The sequence below is a fragment of the Fukomys damarensis genome, unplaced genomic scaffold, assembly GCF_012274545.1.
Source record: "Fukomys damarensis isolate Sample0158 unplaced genomic scaffold, DMR_v1.0_HiC HiC_scaffold_29, whole genome shotgun sequence".
Taxonomy (NCBI): Eukaryota; Metazoa; Chordata; class Mammalia; order Rodentia; family Bathyergidae; genus Fukomys; species Fukomys damarensis.
Window position 1 is genome coordinate 8,670,672 of NW_022900941.1, and position 11,811 is coordinate 8,682,482.

Consider the following 11,811-nt stretch of genomic DNA (forward strand, 5'->3'; position numbering starts at 1 on the left):
TGGGCCTGGTTCAAAGGCAGCTGCATTCTCTCAGAGGTGTTGTGGACCCCTTAACTCTGTCGGCCAGACTGTGACCACACCCGCTTCACCTTTGATGGCTGACCTGTGGCCAGGAGGTCAGGGATGAACATCAAAAAGCCACTCTTCCCACAGCCCTGAAATCCTCATCGGCCCCATCCGAGCCTAGGACTAAGCCTGGGAGTGGGGAGCAGGTGCCCAAACTCCCTCAGACCTGGCTCCTTTATGTTCTCCCAGCTCTTGCCACGTGGGACAGATAGCAGTAGCCAAGCACCTGTCATGGTCAGTGACACTATTAATCAGGTTATGGTGTCAGTTTTCTTTTGCTATAACCCAGTGCCATGAATTGGGTGGCTCTGAACAACAGAAATGTTTTTAAAATTAGGGGCTTAAGGGTAAGGTGAATGCTTGGTGTGTGTGAGGCCCTGGGTTCAATCCCTAGCAACAAGAAGACAAAACAAACAAACAACAGAAACTTATTCTCTTGCACTTCTGGGGGCCGCAAGCCCAGAATGGGGCCACAGGCAGAGCCATGCTCCCTCAGTGACTGGCTCGAACGCTTCCTAGCGTTTAGAAGACCATCTTCACGTGGCCCTCTTCTTGAGGGTCTGTCCCTGTGTGTGTAGTTTTTTTTTTTTTTTTCCTTTTCTTATACGGACAAAGACCATATTGGATTAAGAGCCCACCCTATTCCAGAAGGATCTACTCATCTTTATTTGATGGAATCTGCAAAGATTTCCAACACATCCGTAGTAAAACTGTGTTCAACCTTTCTCTACGGCAAGCCAAATCTCAATATGATAATAATAAAGGGTTTATTTGCCCTAGGGACAATTCTACAAATTTGACTTAGGTTAATGGACTTGCTCCCAGAGGGGGCAGTCACCAACTAGAAGACATGTATCATTTTTCAAAAATCCCTTGAAAGGGGATTCAAGATGACAGTTTGGGGATGGCCCACCTTGGAGGTCAGGGCCACATTTGGGGGCAGAAGGGCCTGCGCTTTGCCCACCTCTAGCTGTGACTGCCCCACTGCCATGCCAGATGTCTCCAGGAGATGGCCTGTGGTCAGCCTGGAGGCCAGAGCAGCACTGATCTCCTGCCCTCCCCTCGGACAGGGATTTCACACCCAGGAAAATAATTTCCTGGTAAGGAGATTAGAAGGCATCTCTGCTCTCGGGAACAGAATGGGGCTGAGTGAGACAGGAGAGGAACAGCAGGAGAGGCCGGGGGCAGGCAAGGGCTCGGGAGGAAGTGTCACTGTCAATCAGGGCGCTGACCCATCTAATCCAGCCTCCCGGCTCTTCTGATCCCAGGGACAGATGCCGGGTAAAAAGGTGCAAACTCCGAGGGCCCGGTCCTCCCTGCAGGCCTGCAATACGGGCTCCTCTGTAGAGAGCCAGCTTAATCTTGCCAAGAAATAAGCTGTCCAAAAGGTGCTCTCTTCAGCTCCTGTGCACTTCCGCTTGGTGACCTGCGGTCCCTAACGCCAGTGAGAGCAAATTCTCTTCATTTGGGGGACCGTGATCAGAGTTAGGGGTAAGAACTTGAGAGCTCTCCTGTGCCTCAGTGATGAAGCAGCACCCAGACCTTGTGCTGGTCTCTGGCCTCATTCACTCATTCAGAATGTACTGAGCTAATGGGAAACAGGATCAGGTGAGTGCATGGTCCTGAAAAGACATGGTAGGTAGCTGTCTCGGATTACACTACCTCCATCTACCTATCCATCTGTCCATTCATATAGCTGGGGCTTCCAGGTAGGCTGAGCCCCAAGTCAGAGGGCTTCACTTGTATCTTACCACGTCCCTGTTAGCCATTCCCCTACAGTGGAGTTTATATCTCAGCACAGCTCCCATCATGTGACCCTCTTCAGTTCCACCCCCACATAGCTGGTTAGTTCAAATCTCTGGCCTCTGCAGATACCAGCAAAATTGACCAGCCGGCCTCAAGCACTGACCATCCAAAAAGCCCACCGAGAAGATCAGTGGCACAGTCAGTCCCCAACTTACAATTGTCACTTCATGATGGTGCAGAAGTGATTCCTTCTGTCAAAATAATAGCTTAAAATTTGACCTTTTCCCAGGCTAGTGCTATGCATCCTGGTCCCCTATCGTAATGCTGAACAGCAGCAGTGACCACAACTCCCGGCCCCCACCCCCATCTGGAGGGGAGACACCAGCACTCTCCGTGGTGCTGTCTAGCTGCTGGGCATGGATGCTGTGCACATTAAGTGCATTTGGTGCATTCTTGACTTGTGATATTTTTAAGTTGTGATGAGTTTATTGAGATGGAATTTCACTGTGATTCCAAGAACATCTGTACATGCTAGGACTGAATTCTGTCCCCTTCCTGATTCATGTGCCTGGCATGCAAGGCCAGTACAGCTGGCCATGCCCAAGGATGTTGAGTCAGAACAGTTGCTTACCCAAGGTCACAGCGGGGCTCAGTGGCTGGGTTCCTGTGCTCAGCCGTGCCCCTCAGTCTGGTGAGTGGAGGGGTGGACTGTAGTATAAACAGGCTCTTGTCTGGCCAGCAAAATAGATCTTCCTGGGGGTGGTACATTGGGGGTCAGTACCCCTGCAGAAAAGCCTCAGAGGGGAGATGCTTGGGCCCAAAGGAGATGACCACACCAAGGCCTCCAAACCCTTCCATGTGCAGGGCAGGAGGCAGCCAGGGACCACTGAGGCTCATACTGAAATAGCATTGGGGTAGGGATGGTTCGGTGGCCTCCCTTGCAAGCTCAAGGGCCTGAGTTCAATCCCCAGTACCAAAAAAAAAAAAAAAAAAAAAAGAAATAGCATTGGGGTGGCACAGTGGAGCCAAGTGTAGCTGAAGGATGAAACAGAGCTAAGCACACTCCTATATCCTGTCTAGCTCTGCCACTTGACAGCTATGGCCTCAGCAAAGGTGTTTTGCCTTTCCTCTGTGACTCAGTGATGCATATCCTTTTACAGAGGTTCTACGGTTTCGAATAAGACTGTGGATGTAAAGTGTCTAGCACAGTGTATGGCCTCCTGGAGGGTGTCAGCAATTTTCCCTCCTCCTGTTCTCCATTGTTGCTGTATCTTCTGTGAGTGGCTGCAGTCTGGAGATAGGGCGTGCCAGCAACTGGAAGGCATCAAGCGAGGTTCCTTGCTGCAGTTGGAGATTGTTTCCCAGCTTCCCTTGCAGAGTAGTGTGGCCATATAACTAAAAGTTCGCTAATAGGCAGTGCCATGTGGCCGCTTCTGGAATGTGTATTCAAAGGCAGCTACACACCTTTACCCCTTTCTCCAGGAGGCTAGAATGTGGATGATGGTTCGAATAGACATCTTGACATGGGGTTTCCTTGGGAAGGAAGGCCACACATGGTGCATAACAATCTAGAAGAAATCTGGGCCCCAAGGACTTCGTAGAGCCCCGGACCACCTTCTATGGACTCTTATGTGACAGACAATTCAAATTCTGTTTTTGCCTAAGCATTGCTATTTCGGCTTACTTGTAGCCAAAACTTATAAGTTACTTGGCCAAAGGCTGTATGGTCTGCATTCAAAACACAAAGTGTATGAAAACAGGGCATCAGGACCTTGCTTCTATGACTACATGTCACACACCTTGCTGGTGATCTAAAAAAAGCCAAGCGGGCCTCAGGTAGGTGCAATGCATCCACATACATTTGTGTACCCGTGTGCACACTTATGCTTGTGTGTTTGCATCCTGTGTACATGTATATGCACCAATGCATTTCCTTGAGCACTCACAGGCTCGTGTGTGTGCCTGTTACGTGTGTGTGTGTGTGTGTGTGTGTGTGTGTGTGTGTACGAAAGAGCATTCCTTTGTGTATGTGTGATGCATGTTTATGACTCTCTAAGGGACCTATCTGCCCGAACTAAACAGAGTCACTCGCCTACCCAGCACTAAGTGTAGTCCTGGCTGCTTTCCTGAACTATGAAATAAACTGACTTGGTTTCCCATGTGATGGCAATGAAGTGGCTGGCCTTTCTGTCATCCTCTGGGAGCATCAGCCTTGGGCCACATGTGTGCTCAGTGAAGACCGGTGTTGAACAGGGACAGCGATTAACAGTTCATGGATCGAGGTTGTGTTTATACATCCACTGTCAACAGTGGCCATTATTTATTTGAGAGGAGGCCCTTCTTACTTGCTGGCCATCACTGCTGTGTGTAAGAGCATGTTGAAGGCTTAATAATTTTCACATGGTGGGGACTGAGAGTGCAGAGGGCCGTGGCCCCCTGTGGCAGCCAGGAAAAGGGTCACTCCATGGGGACTGCTGGCTTCACATCACAGAAAGAGGAGTGCAGCTGCGAGATAGGAGAAAGGACAGCGAGGGAGCACCTGGTGGCCTCAAATGAGCTCCAGCTTCTTGGCCCAGACAAATGACCTCCCAGGATACCAGAGAAATTTGCAGATGTGAACTCAGATCCTCTGTCAGGAATCGTGAAGAAATCATGAAGTTAGAAACTGGATACACAACCAAATTTGTCATCCCCCAAACAGGAAGCAAGTACATTTTTAGCAACTACAGCTGGTAGGAGGCAGCATGGTTTTGAGGAAGAAAAACAAAGTTTAGAATTAGAAAGAGCTGTGAAAGAATCTTTCTGGCTGGTTTGATTTTGTATATGTCTTTGCCCCTGACGTTCCTCATCTGTGAAATGGGATAGTAACATGTAATGTACAGGCTGATGCTGAGACTCACATGAGATAATGCATGTAACTTTCCAAAAAAGCCAAATAAACATACTTCTCTTTCTTTCTTCTTCCTCTACAAGCTAACTACATTCCTTATCTAAATGTAGAGAAGGATTTGAAAACATTCTAGAAGGAATGTGTTTTTCCTGAGAGAAGGCCACGACAAGCTCCTCTCCCTTTCTGTGTTGACATTTGAGAGTCGGAGGTTAAAGGAAGTGGTCAACAGAAAGTGTGTTGACTTTGAGCGAGTCTTTGCCAGAGTTTCTTACACTGAAGGCACTGGATTGTCTGTGGCTCCACTGGGCCGGTAGAGGAAGTGCTGAAAGGTAAAAGAAGGCCATTGGACTTTCAACTGGTTAAACAATTGTCTGCAAAGAATTATAACTGCTGGCCTCATGTTCACCTGGCAGAAATCTCCTGCAGGGTACCAAAGAGCTCTGTGACTATCATCTGCTCCTGTCCTGAAGCGTTACTAGTAACACATTCAATAAAGACTTAGAAAATGTGCTTATAAAATATTCAGATGACAGAAGCAGCACCTAAGCAGATCACAAACATTACTAGGCTTCGTATAAACATACCTTTGCCTAATCCTCACAACCGTTCCTGGAGGCTGGGGCAGTTTGATCATCCTCAGTTGACATTTGAGAAAGCCGGGCTTCAACAGGTCAAGTGACATGCCGAGGTCACGTGGTTAGGAGGAGGAGGTGGAACCGGAACTGGAACTGAGTCCCAACAGAGCTTGCCCTTGAATGGCAGGTGCATCCAAGACTCCTGGAGGAGTGCAGGTGCACTGCAGGGAAAGGCAGGAGGGGACATTCCTTGCGCTCATTCCTTCATTCAACCCATATGCAACTAACACCCTGCCCCTGCCTGGCATCTTCAGGCCCTATTGATGTAACAGGAACAAGAGCACCACAGGAAGGTTGCCCTTCCTGTTGTGGGGAAGCATGTGCTGCAGGGAGCCAAAATTTAAAAATGCACAAGAGGGCCAGGGATTCAGCTCAGTGGCACCGTGCCTGTCTTGCAAGCACAAGGTCCTGAGTTCAATCCCTGGTACCAATAAATAAATAAATAAATAAATAAATAAATAAATAAATGAATGAATAAATACAAGCACAAGCCTGAGTTCAATCCCTGGTACCAATAAATAAATAAATAAATAAATAAATAAATAAATAAATAAATGAATGAATAAATACACAAGAGCAGAACTTAGGCAGTTTTAGAAAATGGTATTACAGCTAGAACATTTCTTGACTTGGTCACTGCTCTAAACTCTTTCTATATATTTCCTAATTTATATTTTCTGATAATCCCATGACCTGGATGCTGTCACTATTCTGCCTTTATCGTGGGAGAAACTGAGGCACAGGGAGCTTGAGTGCCAAGTCACATGGTTCACATTATAATAAGGTGCTGTTTATCTTCAGAAAATGGACAGCACCCTGCTCAGCAAGCCAAAGAGATGGAAAAATAGGTGGACTACTCTGGGATGGGGGTGAGATGGAGTCTGAAGGAGGAGCCCTGAGCCACATGAAGGGCAGAGGGGATGGGAGGTGCCCAACCCAGACTGGGAAATGGGCTGTACACCAGGTGGGGGAGCAAAAAGATGCACAGAGCTGTGCTACTAAACCTGAGGGAGCCAGAGGTCAGGGTCAAGGGTAGGGTCAGGGGTTTAGGGGCTTTGCAGCCTTGGAGTTGGGACTCTTTTCCCTTTTGTAAGGAAGAGCCCAACTGGAGTTTATGTAGCAGAGTGGCAACGGTGAAAGATCTGTTTTCCACTGAGACCAGGACTCAGGACACACAGCTTGAAATTAGAGGCACAGGACTTGACCACCCTGGGCCAGCCCTTCTCACCAGCCCCAAAGCTTCTCCCAGGACTTTCTCCACTTTCTCCCCTGCTTTTAGAGCCTCACAACCTCTCCCAGGCCTACCGGGAATCCAAGACCGAGCACTTGGCCGAGTGCTCTGAGTGCTCTGTGCATGCTGGGGAGACCCCAATACTGAGCAGGGACCTGCAGGACTCAGTGGTCCCACTCCACAAAGTCAGGGACTCAAGTAGAGATCCAAAAGCCTGTCTGACCCATTCTCTGAAAGAGTGGAACTCACCAAACGCAAGAACCAGTCCTTGAATTAAAAAACCACTCAGATGGGGCAGGGAGGAGGGCGATCAAGGGAAAAGGAGAGTAGGGAGGTAGTGAGCTGAGAGGAAGGCAAGCCAGGGAGGTGGGACGTGCGTGCGTGTGTGTGTGTGTTGGGGGGGTGACCATGAGGAGCAGGAGCCTGTGAACAAGGGGGAGTGGGAGCAGTGGAGCTGGGAAGGAAGAGGTCAGGAAGAAGAGAGAGGAGGAAGAAGAGGACCAGGAGTAAAGGTGAGTGGAAGAGGAGGCACAGTCAGGAAGGAAAAGGAAGAGCCATTGGCTGGTTCTTTAAATTCAGTTGTTGAAAGCTAGCTTTAGATTTTGGTCACCCATTTGTGTGAATCCATGCTTCTTGTCCCTGGGGGCGCAGATCTGGAGACCTACTTATTAAAAACACCGATCTGCCTCCAGCTTCTGGAACTCCACCACTCTCCATTGGGAGAAGCCGGGTGAAGGGTACACAGGACCTCACCATACTATTTTTGCAACTATTTGTGACTCAGTAATTATTTCAAAATTTAAAAAATTTAAAAACAAACCAAAAAGCTTCTTGCTCTGGAATTGCATGTGGCCAGGGCCAGCTGACACAAAACCAAGTTTTGTTCATGGAAACAGCTGTTTCTCATTTAATAATTTTTAAAAGATCTTTTTGAAAGCTTATACAATTTATGATTTATTATGTTCCCTATACATTTCATTTTCACTTAGCATAGTTGTATAAAGTAGAGAAAGATACCACTCCCCTTTAGTGCCTTTCATGTCTCCTGTTTATTCCAAAGCACTGAGTAGATGGCTAATTTCTACATGAACTCCAGCCTGCTTTGGTGGTGCATTTGGGTAGGATGAGGAGTGCGGGCAGGCAGGTAAGCTGGGGACAGAGCAGTGATATGCCTGGGCAGGCGGGTCGCAGACCTGATGGATTCTAAGTGGTCTTCCGAGTGGGCAGTGCCATGGCCAAAGGCAGGTCTCTGGCCCAGACAGGATGCCTCTCCTGCCCCGACAGTTTTCCTGTGCCTTCCTCTCACTCTCTGTATTCCTGGGAGGAAGCTCAAGGGCCTAAGGCCCAGCACAGAACCCAGCTTGTGGCCACCTGGAGATGAATCCCCGTTTCTGGTTCTCCTTGATGCCCACCAGCAGGTACAATGAGCAGTGGCTTCCCAAGAGAACTCTAGGCTGGGATCATGCAGCACTGCCCGCCTATCCCTCCTGCTCTCTCTCCTGCGTGCTCGGTTTGGAGGCTCAGGACACCCTGTCAGGGACTCTTGCCAAGCTGGCCTGTGTGCTCAGTGGATGGCAAGAACTTGTCTGTCTGATGAGTCCCCAAGCTTCACCCAAGCTGGGATCTGAATGGAAACATTATCACAATTTAATTACCTTTCACAAATGCAGCCCGAGAAACCCCACTCCTTGGCCAGAATGCCAAGTTCAAATGGAGCCAGGGGCAAGCGGAAGCTGTGTTCCCCAGGGGTGAGGGGACAACCCGAGGAGCTGCACACCCTTTAATGAAGTTTCCAAGTGACCCATGGACCTGGCCTGTGTGGGGACTGAGCAGGGGCTCCCCCAGCTCTGGACAGCAAGCTCCAGAGCCGGGCAGGCACACGGGTTTTGTTTAGAATGTCCTGAGGGTATTTTTTTTTCTTTCTTCCTTTCTTCTTCTTTTTTTTTTTTTTAATAAAGCAGGTGATAAAGGGTCCTGCCAGGAACCATTGTCTTCCAAAGTCTAAAGTGTTTGAAATTAATTTATCCGCTTAGGATGGTGTATAAATTTCTCATTACGAGTGTCAGTGATGAACAAGAAACCATTCCAAGAAATGTCTCAAGTCCTTGCCAAGCCCCGGGCCCTGGGTCCCTCACAGAGCCGGTGCCCGCGACAAAGGGCTTCACACAGTCAGGAGTGTTAACTATGCATGCTTTCGCGTTGCCCAGGCTCAGCCAAATGCCCTGTGAGAATGACACGTCCACACCCGGTTTTATTATTCCACACAGATGCCGGCTTGTTGTGTGTTTCCAGCTTTTGGAGTATAATGTAGGGTGCCAGGAGGTTTTGTTGTTGTTGTTAGACATGCGCTTTTCACTTTACCCCTCCCTCACCCCTTCTTTTGGTGACCCATCCCTGTTCAGCCCCCAAAAGGCTGGGGCAAGGGGAAGTGGGGAACAGGACCAGAAGATTCTTGGAAAGACTAGGGCTAGGGTGGGGGAAGGGAGTAAATGAATTGAGTCTCTTTGAGGTGTGTGTGTGTCTATGTGTGTGTCTGTTAGGGGGGTGCTGTTGAAAGCAAAGAGAGGAAGGGGAAGAGGAGGAGGAGGGGGAGGGCCAGCCCTGGGAAAAATGGCACCCCCAGCCTTCACTGGGCTCAACTGCCAGCTACCAGGGGAGGGTGGCAGGCAGAGAGAGCCCTGCTTCTGCTGCCCTGGCATCCCAGCCCCTGGCCCTGCCTCTCAGGCTGGGTGCAGGAGCCTTAGCTTTGGAGAGAGGGGCCCTCAGGGTCTTCCTGCCATGTAACACCCTCAAATTCCTAAACGTAAATGAAAATTCAAGACTACAAGGGTTGAGCAAGTGACAGGGTTGGGACTCAACCCCAAGCCCTGGGTGGTGGTACTGCTTGCTCAGTTTCTTGTCTGTCCTCCTGTCGTGGCACTCTGGGCAGCAACCTTTTTATGCTCCAAAACCCTCCCAGTACCTCCAGGGGGAATCTGTGCCCCTTGCCTGCTCTGGTCTGCCCTGTCTGTGAGTTCATGCCCCCTGCTTGCAGTTCAGGATACTGAGGCAGGTCTCCTGCAAAGACAGCAAGGCCCAGAGGAAAACAGGAAGGCAGCTCCCAGGAGTTTGGCTCTGCCGGTGAGTCCTAGCCATGGCTCAGCAGAGGGTGGCTTTTCCAGGGATTGCCAGGGCGGAGACAGATCTGAGACCTTACAGGCAATGCACGAGGACTGGCCTGGGATCAAGGAGACACCATCTGAGTCATACCTTAGTCATCATCTTCCAGTGTGACCCAAGTACAGTCCTGCCCCTCTGACCCTTGGTGTTCTCTTCTGAACAAGAAGGGCTGGATCCAGGCATCACCATGCAGCCATCGCTCTGGTCTTCAGGATGGGGCCTGCTGACTACAGACATTGCCAATGCTGAGTGCAAGGCTCCACAGCTCAGGCCAGTTGAGGTGACCCCTGGAGGGCCTGGGCAAGGAGTCCTTGCAGTGTGGCCTGCAACAAAACCACAGCCCCTGAGATACACCTACTCTCTTTCTGGACATAGAACCCTCTTCCACAGGAGTCCTGGTCAGAGCGCTGGGCATGCTCAGACCTGGAGGCCACTTTGCAGAACAGCCAGTCTTGGTTGGCACATTCATGCCCAGCCTCTGTGCCTAGCCGCCAAGGGCAGAGCCTCTCCAGAGTGGCTGATTGGGATGCCTGGCAAGTCACTGGCCCTGGGCGATGGGCCAGCCTGCAGCCCCTGTGGAGGTGGCCTCATTAAAGGCCTCATGGTCCAGTGGGCAGGGCATCAGACTGGACATCTGGAGGCTTGGGGCCGGGTCCAGCTTGCTGCTGCTTTGCTGGGTGACCTTAAGCAGATTACTTGGCCTCTCAGTGCCCCATCTGCCCCCTACCTCCTCCCTGTCTGGCAAGGCTTCCTGGAGGGAATATTAATGGGATGGCTCAGCCTTTGCCATCCCAGGCATGCTGGAGTGGGCAGGGTCACATAGGAAGCCATTCTCCTGAAACCCTTTCTCCAAGATACTCACCTGGCAACACTTTCTGAGGCTCCTACAGGCCTGGGCTGAGCCTCATTGCTGTGTAGGGTCCATGGGAGGAGGCCACAACATCTCAGAGCAGGAAAGGCTGTTATAAAGCTTCTGGGAAATTCGTCCTCTGCAAGTGGAGAAACGGGGGCCAGGACACACAGCCAGGTGGTGGCATTGCTGGGCTGGAAACCTGAGCGTCCGTCCTCTGGGCCCTTCTACTTCTCTCCCAAGCCCTTCCCTCCAGCTTCCCTTTCCAGACATGGACTGCAGAGTGATGATGCCTTTGGCAGGCGTGTCTAAGCCCGTCCATCTCTGGGATGGTGGCTTCCTGTCTCCTAAGTGATCGATACCTCCGCCAGCATCCCAGCCCCTCTTCTCTGTACCTGCTGTTGCCTTCCGCTCACCTCACCTAGGCCAGGCTCCAGCATTGCCAAGCTGTCATGGAAACCCAGGCTGGCCCAGCCCCAGGCTACCCCACCTTGGTTTGTCTCTTGGGTAGACGGATGATCACCCTTTGTGACTGCATCCAGATCCTCTGTATGATGCTTGCTCTAAGCTGCCCGCAGGAATGTGACTGGGTCCCTCTTCTTCAATCCTGCAACAAGCTGGCCTAGTCCTGCCAGAGTGCTGTCCCATCCAGGCCATGAGGGCTCACAGGGGAGGGTCTTGGTGAAGGGAGAGTGTCCTTGGAAACTGTATCTCACCCCTGGTTCTCCCCGCTTTACTTCCCAGTTGTCAGTGAGGTGAGCTGCTATGGACTGATGCAATCTCCAAAGCAGTGAACCACAATAAACCCTCCTTCAGGCTGTTTTGCTCTGGCATTTTGTCATAGCAAGAGAAAACTGACCAACAGAACCCAGCACAGGTGTAATGAGATAAGGTCTATCTCCTCTGCTCCACTGATGGCCCTGTAAATGCAGAGACCCCAGGCTCTCTCTGCCACAGCTGCCACCGTAGCTGCAGAGCCTAGCAGAAAGAAGGTGCAGTTGGTAGTGGGAAGAGAGAAGGCCCCCGCACAGACTGGGAGAGATCTCAGATGTGTGGCTGGGCATCCAGTCAGAGCAAGAATGGGGAGTACTGACTATACAGCTGGATCACGCCTGACTACAGAGGACAAACAGCAACCACCAGGCCCATTTCACCTGTCTGTGTCCACTTCCTCTAGGGTGGAGAAGGTGCAAATCTTCAGCCCCCAGGCTCTGTGCCGGTTAAGAGTAGGGAT

At 50.6% G+C, this 11,811-nt stretch overlaps 1 long non-coding RNA gene across 1 annotated transcript; it reads right to left on the reverse strand.

Annotated features, from left to right (window-relative positions):
- Nucleotides 1-4,909: 4,909 nt before the first annotated feature.
- On the reverse strand, nucleotides 4,910-9,979 carry LOC104867814. Its single transcript, XR_781866.2, has 3 exons — nucleotides 9,818-9,979; nucleotides 5,287-5,498; nucleotides 4,910-5,024 (listed from the first exon to the last, which is right to left on the reverse strand). It is a non-coding gene; the product is annotated as an uncharacterized LOC104867814 (long non-coding RNA).
- Between the last annotated feature and the right edge of the window lie 1,832 nt (nucleotides 9,980-11,811).